This window comes from Procambarus clarkii, chromosome 1, assembly GCF_040958095.1.
Source record: "Procambarus clarkii isolate CNS0578487 chromosome 1, FALCON_Pclarkii_2.0, whole genome shotgun sequence".
Taxonomy (NCBI): Eukaryota; Metazoa; Arthropoda; class Malacostraca; order Decapoda; family Cambaridae; genus Procambarus; species Procambarus clarkii.
In genome coordinates this window covers 57679536-57689442 of record NC_091150.1, presented here as the reverse complement: position 1 = coordinate 57689442, position 9907 = coordinate 57679536, and positions in this window count along the sequence as shown.

Below are 9907 nucleotides of genomic sequence, written 5' to 3'. Positions count from 1 at the left end.
TTGAATCACATAAAATTACTCCTCCAAACAAAAAAAATGAGGTAGATTGCTTACAAGTACTCTCAGGTACTTTGAAAGTAATAATTTGCAATTTGAGACACAGGCAAAGTCAGGGGTACAATGGAGTAAGGGAGTATCGCGAGACTAGGCAACCTAGGAAATAATGAAAGTAAAGAAAAAAAAGTTGAATAATAAACATAGGCAAATTTAATCCTAATGATAATTAACTAAAAATAGTTCAGTTAAGATCCTATAATAAATAAGAACTGCTCAGGCTGCTCAGAAAGTTAAGGAGGTACCGAAGCGAATTTTGGTTGTGGGAGATTCCCAGGTGAGGTATTTAGACAGAACGTTTTGTTCCAGAGATAGGGGGAACAGATTAAGGGTTTGCTATCCGGGAGCTGGAATTGGTGATATTGTTGGAAACATGGATGATATTATGACGGGAAATGGGAACAAACCCATTATTTGTATTAGTGCAGGGGATAATGATGTTGGGCGAGTTAGGAGTGAGGAACTAATACAGAGATTCAGGACAGCCATTGAATTAGTTAGGAGCAAGGGAGGAATCTCGATCATATGTGGCATTCTTCCAAGAAAGGGAGTGGGAAATGAATGGATGTCGAGGGCACTTGGTGTCAATTGCCGGCTGGAAAGATATTGCAAATCAAATGCAATATCTTTCATAGGCAACTGGGAACACTTCTATGGAAGAAATTAAATGTATGCTCGTGATGGGGTGCATCTATCGAGGGCTGGGGTTGTTGCTGTTGCGAACTCGTTGGAACCAGTGGTTAGAGGTGTTTGTTTGGGTTTAAACTGTTAGTAGATAGTGGTATGGGAATTGATTTGGAGGAAGGAGGTAATAAAAGTATGTGTTCGTGGGAGAAAAGAATTAGCAAAATGATCAGGGAAAGAAAAGGGCCTCAAAATAACAATTCACTTAGGGTATATTACAGTAACAGTAGAAGTCTAAGAAATAAAATTAACGAATTAAATGCTCTTATTTGCACAGAAAAAATAGATATTATTGCACTTACCGAAACGTGGATGAATGTAGAAAATAGAGAACTATTAGCTGAATATCAAATAAATGGATTTAAACTATTTCACACAGATAGATATATTAGACGAGGAGGGGGAGTAACCATATATGTTAGGGACAATTTGAAATGTAGTCTCAAAGAGGGAATCAAAACTGAGCCACACACAGAAACTATTTGGATAGAATTAAACGAAAAAGCAAATAATATTATAATAGGAGTTATATATAGGCCACCAAATTTAGACAGAATGGAAGCAAAGCATCTATGGGATGAAATATCTAGAGCATCTAGATCTAACAGTATTTGTGTCATGGGTGACTTTAATTTTAGTGGAATAAACTGGGTGAACAAAACAGGGAATAGTGAAGCAGAAGATTATCTAGAATTAATTGACGATTGCTTTCTTACGCAACACATTAAGGAACCAACGCGGGAAAATATTTTAGATTTAGTGTTAACTAACAGGGAAACACAAATTAATGACATCGAAATAGGGAGTGAGCTAGGGAACAGTGATCACAAAGTAATCAGATTTAGCATAGAATGGAATAGACCTGTAGGAGAAAATTCTGTTAAAGTGCCAGATTTTCGAAAAGCTGATTTTAATAGCCTAAGAATTTTTTGGGGTCAAATAGATTGGAAAGTTTTGGGTATGGGGTGTGGGCCGGTCTTGGAACGAGACATGAACCCAGAGATAAGAACATAAGAACATAAGAACAAAGGTAACTGCAGAAGGCCTATTGGCCCATACGAGGCAGCTCCTATTCTATAACCACCCAATCCCACTCATATACTTGTCCAACCCGTGCTTGAAACAATCGAGGGACCCCACCTCCACAATGTTACGCGGCAACTGGTTCCACAAATCAACAACCCTGTTACTGAACCAGTATTTACCCAAGTCTTTCCTAAATCTAAACTTATCCAATTTATATCCATTGTTTCGTGTTCTGTCCTGTGTTGATACTTTTAATACCCTATTAATATCCCCCCGGTTATGTCCATTCATCCACTTGTAAACCTCTATCATGTCACCCCTAACTCTTCGCCTTTCCAGTGAATGCAACTTAAGCTTTGTTAATCTTTCTTCATATGAAAGATTTCTAATTTGGGGAATTAACTTAGTCATCCTACGCTGGACACGTTCAAGTGAATTTATATCCATTCTATAATATGGCGACCAAAACTGAACTGCATAATCTAAATGGGGCCTAACTAGAGCAAGATATAGCTTGAGAACCACACCAGGTGTCTTGTTACTAACGCTGCGATTAATAAATCCAAGTGTCCGATTTGCCTTATTACGAACATTTATGCATTGATCCTTTTGTTTTAAATTCTTACTAATCATAACTCCCAGATCCCTTTCGCAATCCGACTTCGCAATCACAACACCATCTAGCTCGTATCTTGTAACTCTATCATCATTACCTAACCTCAGAACTTTACATTTATCAGCATTAAACTGCATCTGCCAATCCTTTGACCATTTCAAAACCCTATCTAGATCAACTTGAAGTGATAGTGAGTCCTCCTCCGAATTAATTTCCCTACCGATTTTCGTATCATCGGCAAATTTGCAAATGTTGCTACTCAAACCTGAATCTAAATCATTTATATATATTATAAACAACAGAGGTCCCAGGACAGAGCCTTGAGGCACTCCACTTACAACATTTTCCCACTCTGACTTGATTCCATTTATACTAACTCTCTGTTTCCTTTGGTATAGCCATGCCCTAATCCAGCTTAATATAGCACCCCCAATACCATGAGACTCTATTTTTTTAATCAGTCTTTCATGTGGCACTGTATCAAAAGCTTTGCTAAAGTCAAGGTATACAACATCGCAATCCTTACCACTATCAACTGCCTCAACAATGCTAGAATAAAAAGATAACAAATTTGTTAAACATGAACGGCCATTTATAAAACCATGTTGCGACTCAATTATTAATTTATGTTTTTCAAGATGAAGACGAATTTTATTTGCTATTATAGATTCGAGTAACTTTCCCACAATAGACGGTAGGCTAATTGGTCGATAGTTAGACGCAAGTGATCTATCTCCTTTCTTAAAAACTGGTATCACATTAGCAACTTTCCAAAACTCTGGCACTCTGCCTGACTCTATTGATTTATTAAATATGGTTGACAGTGGGTCACAAAGCTCCTCTTTGCATTCTTTAAGCACCCTAGCAAACACTTCATCCGGCCCTGGGGATTTGTTTGGTTTGAGTTTTACTATTTGTTTAAGAACATCCTCCCTGGTAACTGCTAAACTCGTCAACCTGTTCTCGTCCCCACCCACATAGACTTGTTCGGCTGAAGGCATATTGTTAAGTTCCTCTTTAGTAAATACAGATACAAAATATTTATTAAAAATACTATTCATCTCTTCATCACTATCTGTTATTTGACCTGTCTCAGTTTTTAATGGACCTATCCTTTCCCTAGTCTTAGTACGATATAACTGAAAAAACCCTTTAGGATTTGTCTTTGCTTGCCCTGCTATGCGAACTTCATAGTTTCTTTTTGCTTTCCTTATCTCTTTTTTAACATTTCTAACCAGTTGTACGAATTCCTGTTCTAAAGTGACCTCCCCATTTTTAATCCTTTTGTACCAAGCTCTCTTTTTACCTATAAGGTTCTTCAAATTCTTTGTTATCCACTTTGGGTCATTAGTATACGATCTATTCAATTTGTATGGTATACTACGTTCCTGTGCTTTGTTTAGAATATTCTTAAATAAGTTATATATTGAATCCACATCGAAATCCCCATTTAAGTCACCTATCGCTGGGTTCATGTCTCGCTCCAAGACCGGCCCACACCCCATACCCAAGCCTTTCCAATCAATTTGACCCAAAAAATTTCTTAGGCTATTAAAATCAGCTTTTCGAAAATCTGGCACTTTAACAGAATTTTCTCCTACTGGTCTATTCCATTCTATGCTAAATCTGATTTCTTTGTGATCACTGCTCCCTAGCTCACTCCCTATTTCGATGTCATTAATTTGCGTTTCCCTGTTAGTTAACACTAAATCTAAAATATTATTTTCCCGTGTTGGTTCCTTAATGTGTTGCGTAAGAAAGCAATCGTCAATTAATTCTAGAAAATCTTCTTCTTCACTATTCCCTGTTTTGTTCAACCAGTTTATTCCGCTAAAATTAAAGTCACCCATGACATAAATACTGTTAGATCTAGATGCTCTAGATATTTCATCCCATAGATGCTTTGCTTCCATTCTGTCTAAATAAAAAGATAGGTGACGTAAAACGGGATTTCGATGTGGATTTAATATATAACTTATTTAAGAATATTCTAAACAAAGCACAGGAACGTAGTATACCATACATAAGAACATAAAAACAAAGGTAACTGCAGAAGGCCTATTGGCCCATACGAGGCAGCTCCTATCTATAACCCCCCAATCCCACTCAATATACTTGTCCAACCCGCGCTTGAAACAATCGAGGGACCCCACCTCCACCACGTTACGCGGCAATTGGTTCCACAAATCAACAACCCTGTTACTGAACCAGTATTTACCCAAGTCTTTCCTAAATCTAAACTTATCCAATTTATACCCATTGTTTCGTGTTCTGTCTTGTGTTGATATTTTTAATACCCTATTAATATCCCCCCTTAAGATATTAATAGAGACTTAATATAAATAGGGTTAAGACAGAGTGGGAAAATGTTGTACGTGAAGTGCCTCAAGACTCTGTCCTGGGACCTCTGTTTTTAACATATATAAATGATTTAGATTCAGGTTTGAGTAGCAACATCTGCAAATTTGCCAATGATACAAAAATCGGTAGGGATATATACACGGAAAAAGACCCACTATCACTTCAAATCTGTCTAAATAGGGTTTCGAAGTGGTCAAAAGAATGGCAGATGCAGTTTAATGCTGATAAATGTAACGTATTGTGGCTGGGTAATGATGATAGAGTTACAAGATACGAGCTGGATGGCGTTGAGATTAAACCAGCTCCAGATCAAAGCAAAACCTAATCTCAGAGGAGAATACATTCTGAGGCCTAAAGACGAGTCGGCCGCTACGATTCTAAAAAATTACGCAAAATGTGAGGAACTGAAACCAGAGGATAAAATAAGTAAAATCATTGTCCTCCACTATCCCTTGCATATGGCCCTTGGCCATCTCGAAAAGCTGAACTATGTGGTGTCAGCAGAGAGATGCCAAGTACGAACCACAAAACAGGAAACTCGACAAGTCCTTCTCACAGTAAGAGGACAGATCCCGGAGAAACTTGACCTTGGAATCTGGGGCGTGTTCCAACACAGGCCTTACACCCCAGAACCCCTAAGATGCTTCAGATGTCAGAGATTTGGGCATCACAAAGATTGCTGCCAACGCCCAGTGAGGTGCGGAGTCTGCAGCCAGCCCCATGACACAAAAACATGTATTGATAAACTCAAGGCAAACCACCTTGTTCAGGCAAAATGCCCAAATTGTTCCAAGGCACATCATGCCTGGAACTTGAAATGCCCTGAAAGGCTCAAAAGGCTTCAAACGAACCCCACCACGCCTACAGCGGAGCCGAAACCTCCACCAAAACGAATACCAGCTCCCATGCCCACTAAAACCGCATGGGGTCTACCCACTCAGGAAGAGGGGGCACACGGCCCTTCACCATCGGCCATGGTGAAGGGTGAGAAGTCCTCTGTACAGGACGAAAAGAAAGATGGAGGACACAAGAATCATGTTCAAAACAGTCGGCCTCCCATATCATCCAGCAAGCACACTGGGGCCAATAGGAGTAGCAATTCCAGTGTCAAAGTTACCACCGAGAAGGGTCTAAAAGCTACTAGGCCCCAAACCTGCACAGCATTAAATGGTGCTCCCACTGAACTGGAGAATCACTAGGTAGGCAGCCATTGTGGGGGGGGGGGAGGGGGAGAGAGAGAGAGAGAGAGAGAGAGAGAGAGAGAGAGAGAGAGAGAGAGAGAGAGAGAGAGAGAGAGAGAGAGAGAGAGAGAGAGAGAGAGAGAGAGAGAGAGAGGGAGGGAGAGAGAGAGAGAGAGAGAGAGGAGGGAGAGAGAGGGAGGGAGAGAGAGGGAGGGAGAGAGAGGGAGGGAGAGAGAGACAGAGAGAGAGAGACAGAGAGAGAGACAGACAGAGACAGAGAGAGAGAGAGAGAGAGAGAGAGAGAGAGAGAGAGAGAGAGAGAGAGAGACAGACAGACAGAGAGAGAGAGAGAGAGAGAGAGAGAGAGAGAGAGAGAGAGAGAGAGAGAGAGAGAGAGAGAGAGAGAGAGAGAGAGAGAGAGAGAGAGAGAGAGAGAGAGAGAGAGAGAGAGAGAGAGAGAGAGAGAGAGAGAGAGAGAGAGAATTCGAATTCGACGAGTTTAGCAGTTACCAGGGAGGATGTTCTTAAACAAATAGTAAAACTCAAACCAAACAAATCCCCAGGGCCGGATGAAGTGTTTGCTAGGGTGCTTAAAGAATGCAAAGAGGAGCTTTGTGACCCACTGTCAACCATATTTAATAAATCAATAGAGTCAGGCAGAGTGCCAGAGTTTTGGAAAGTTGCTAATGTGATACCAGTTTTTAAGAAAGGAGATAGATCACTTGCGTCTAACTATCGACCAATTAGCCTAACGTCTATTGTGGGAAAGTTACTCGAATCTATAATAGCAAATAAAATTCGTCTTCATCTTGAAAAACATAAATTAATAATTGAGTCGCAACATGGTTTTATAAATGGCCGTTCATGTTTAACAAATTTGTTATCTTTTTATTCTAGCATTGTTGAGGCAGTTGATAGTGGTAAGGATTGCGATGTTGTATACCTTGACTTTAGCAAAGCTTTTGATACAGTGCCACATGAAAGACTGATTAAAAAAATAGAGTCTCATGGTATTGGGGGTGCTATATTAAGCTGGATTAGGGCATGGCTATACCAAAGGAAACAGAGAGTTAGTATAAATGGAATCAAGTCAGAGTGGGAAAATGTTGTAAGTGGAGTGCCTCAAGGCTCTGTCCTGGGACCTCTGTTGTTTATAATATATATAAATGATTTAGATTCAGGTTTGAGTAGCAACATTTGCAAATTTGCCGATGATACGAAAATCGGTAGGGAAATTAATTCGGAGGAGGACTCACTATCACTTCAAGTTGATCTAGATAGGGTTTTGAAATGGTCAAAGGATTGGCAGATGCAGTTTAATGCTGATAAATGTAAAGTTCTGAGGTTAGGTAATGATGATAGAGTTACAAGATACGAGCTAGATGGTGTTGTGATTGCGAAGTCGGATTGCGAAAGGGATCTGGGAGTTATGATTAGTAAGAATTTAAAACAAAAGGATCAATGCATAAATGTTCGTAATAAGGCAAATCGGACACTTGGATTTATTAATCGCAGCGTTAGTAACAAGACACCTGGTGTGGTTCTCAAGCTATATCTTGCTCTAGTTAGGCCCCATTTAGATTATGCAGTTCAGTTTTGGTCGCCATATTATAGAATGGATATAAATTCACTTGAACGTGTCCAGCGTAGGATGACTAAGTTAATTCCCCAAATTAGAAATCTTTCATATGAAGAAAGATTAACAAAGCTTAAGTTGCATTCACTGGAAAGGCGAAGAGTTAGGGGTGACATGATAGAGGTTTACAAGTGGATGAATGGCCATAACCGGGGGGATATTAATAGGGTATTAAAAGTATCAACACAGGACAGAACACGAAACAATGGATATAAATTGGATAAGTTTAGATTTAGGAAAGACTTGGGTAAATACTGGTTCAGTAACAGGGTTGTTGATTTGTGGAACCAATTGCCGCGTAACATTGTGGAGGTGGGGTCCCTCGATTGTTTCAAGCACGGGTTGGACAAGTATATGAGTGGGATTGGGTGGTTATAGAATAGGAGCTGCCTCGTATGGGCCAATAGGCCTTCTGCAGTTGCCTTTGTTCTTGTGTTCTTGTGTTCTTGTGAACGCTCTCTGGCCAATGCTCAAAACTTTGGTCACTGAGTTGATCGAAAGTCTGCTGTCATCACATGGAATCAAGCAAACCAAAGAGACTCGGAAGACAATTGAGCACAGGCTCAAGAAATTCGAAGATGTTATATCAACACCGTCAAGACAGCAGGGCAAGAGACACCCCCATAAAAAACAGATAGAGTCCAGCTCGTCGGAAAGCGACATTGATGAGTCAATTTCAGGTCCACTAAGAACCTATACACCAATTGCAACTTCCATGGCGTGTTCATCAGACTCCATGGATACCACGGAATTATCAGCAAATTCCAAGAACCTAGAGGTCTAAAGATCCTGCAATGGAATGCGTAAGGACTGCGCACTAAATTGCAACACTTGCAATGCATAGCAGCAACCAAGGGCATAGACATCCTGATACTACAGGAGAGCTTGCTTCGAGCCGGATTAGAACCTAAAATCTCAGGCTATCGAGGCTTCTTCCTTCCATGGATCAATGTGCAATCTATGTAAAATGTGACCTGATCTCCAAGTCCATAACCAGCCCACCCAATTGTGGAATCCACGGGAGACATCTCCCGTCACGCAGGGTGCAGTCGCACCTCCACAGATCTCCAGTATCATCTATTGATACTGGTGATGGCTCAAAAGGGTCACCACATACGAGCTATTCATGCCTGTGCCACCTTTTGGGTGGCTTCATCTTCATCTTAACACATTCACAAGGGAGACATCTCCCGTCATGCAGGGTGCATTCGCACCTCCACAGATCTCCAGTATCAGCTCCTGATACTGGTAATGGCTTAAAATGGCCACCACTTACGGGCTATTTATGCCCGTGCCACCTTTTGGGTGGCTTCATCTTCATCTTAACACATTCATAAGGGAGACATCTCCCGTCACGCAGGGTGCAGTCGCACCTCCACAGATCTCCAGTATCATCTATTGATACTGGTGATGGCTCAAAAGGGTCACCACATACGAGCTATTCATGCCTGTGCCACCTTTTGGGTGGCTTCATCTTCATCTTAACACATTCACAAGGGAGACATCTCCCGTCATGCAGGGTGCATTCGCACCTCCACAGATCTCCAGTATCAGCTCCTGATACTGGTAATGGCTTAAAATGGCCACCACTTACGGGCTATTTATGCCCGTGCCACCTTTTGGGTGGCTTCATCTTCATCTTAACACATTCATAAGGGAGACATCTCCCGTCATGCAGAGTGCATTCGCACCTCCACAGATCTCCAGTATCAGCTCTTGATACTGGTAATGGCTTAAAATGGCCACCACTTTCGGGCTATTTATGCCCGTGCCACCTTTTGGGTTGCTTCATCTTCATCTTAAACACATTCATAAGGGAGACATCTCCCGTCATGTAGGGTGCATTCGCACCTCCACAGATCTCCAGTATCAGCTCTTGATACTGGTAATGGCTTAAAAGGGCCACCACTTACGGGCTATTCATGCCCGTGCCACCTTTTGGGTGGCTTAATCTTCATCAATCAATCTGTAGGAATCAAGGAATCCATTCAACAACAAACAGACTACGAGGCAAGGTGAGTAGTGGGAGCTTATTAACATCTTCCCGGATGTAATTGTAATTGGATTTGTTTTCTTAGCTTTAATTCATAATTATGTGTTATTAACACAGTCCATCGTGTGTTATTTCATGTTAAATTTTGTTTAAAATGGTCCTTGTGTACAAGTTATTGCTTCTGGTCCCATATTAGCCCAGGATTTGCAGTCTGCAAAGTTACATGAAGCTGTTTTGACTCAATGCAATTACATTTTTATCAGTCTAATATAAGACTGTATAATTTCATATTTGTATGTAGTTTCAAGCCATATATGCTTGTGTTTTATTAAAATAAACACTTTCTTTACCACCAG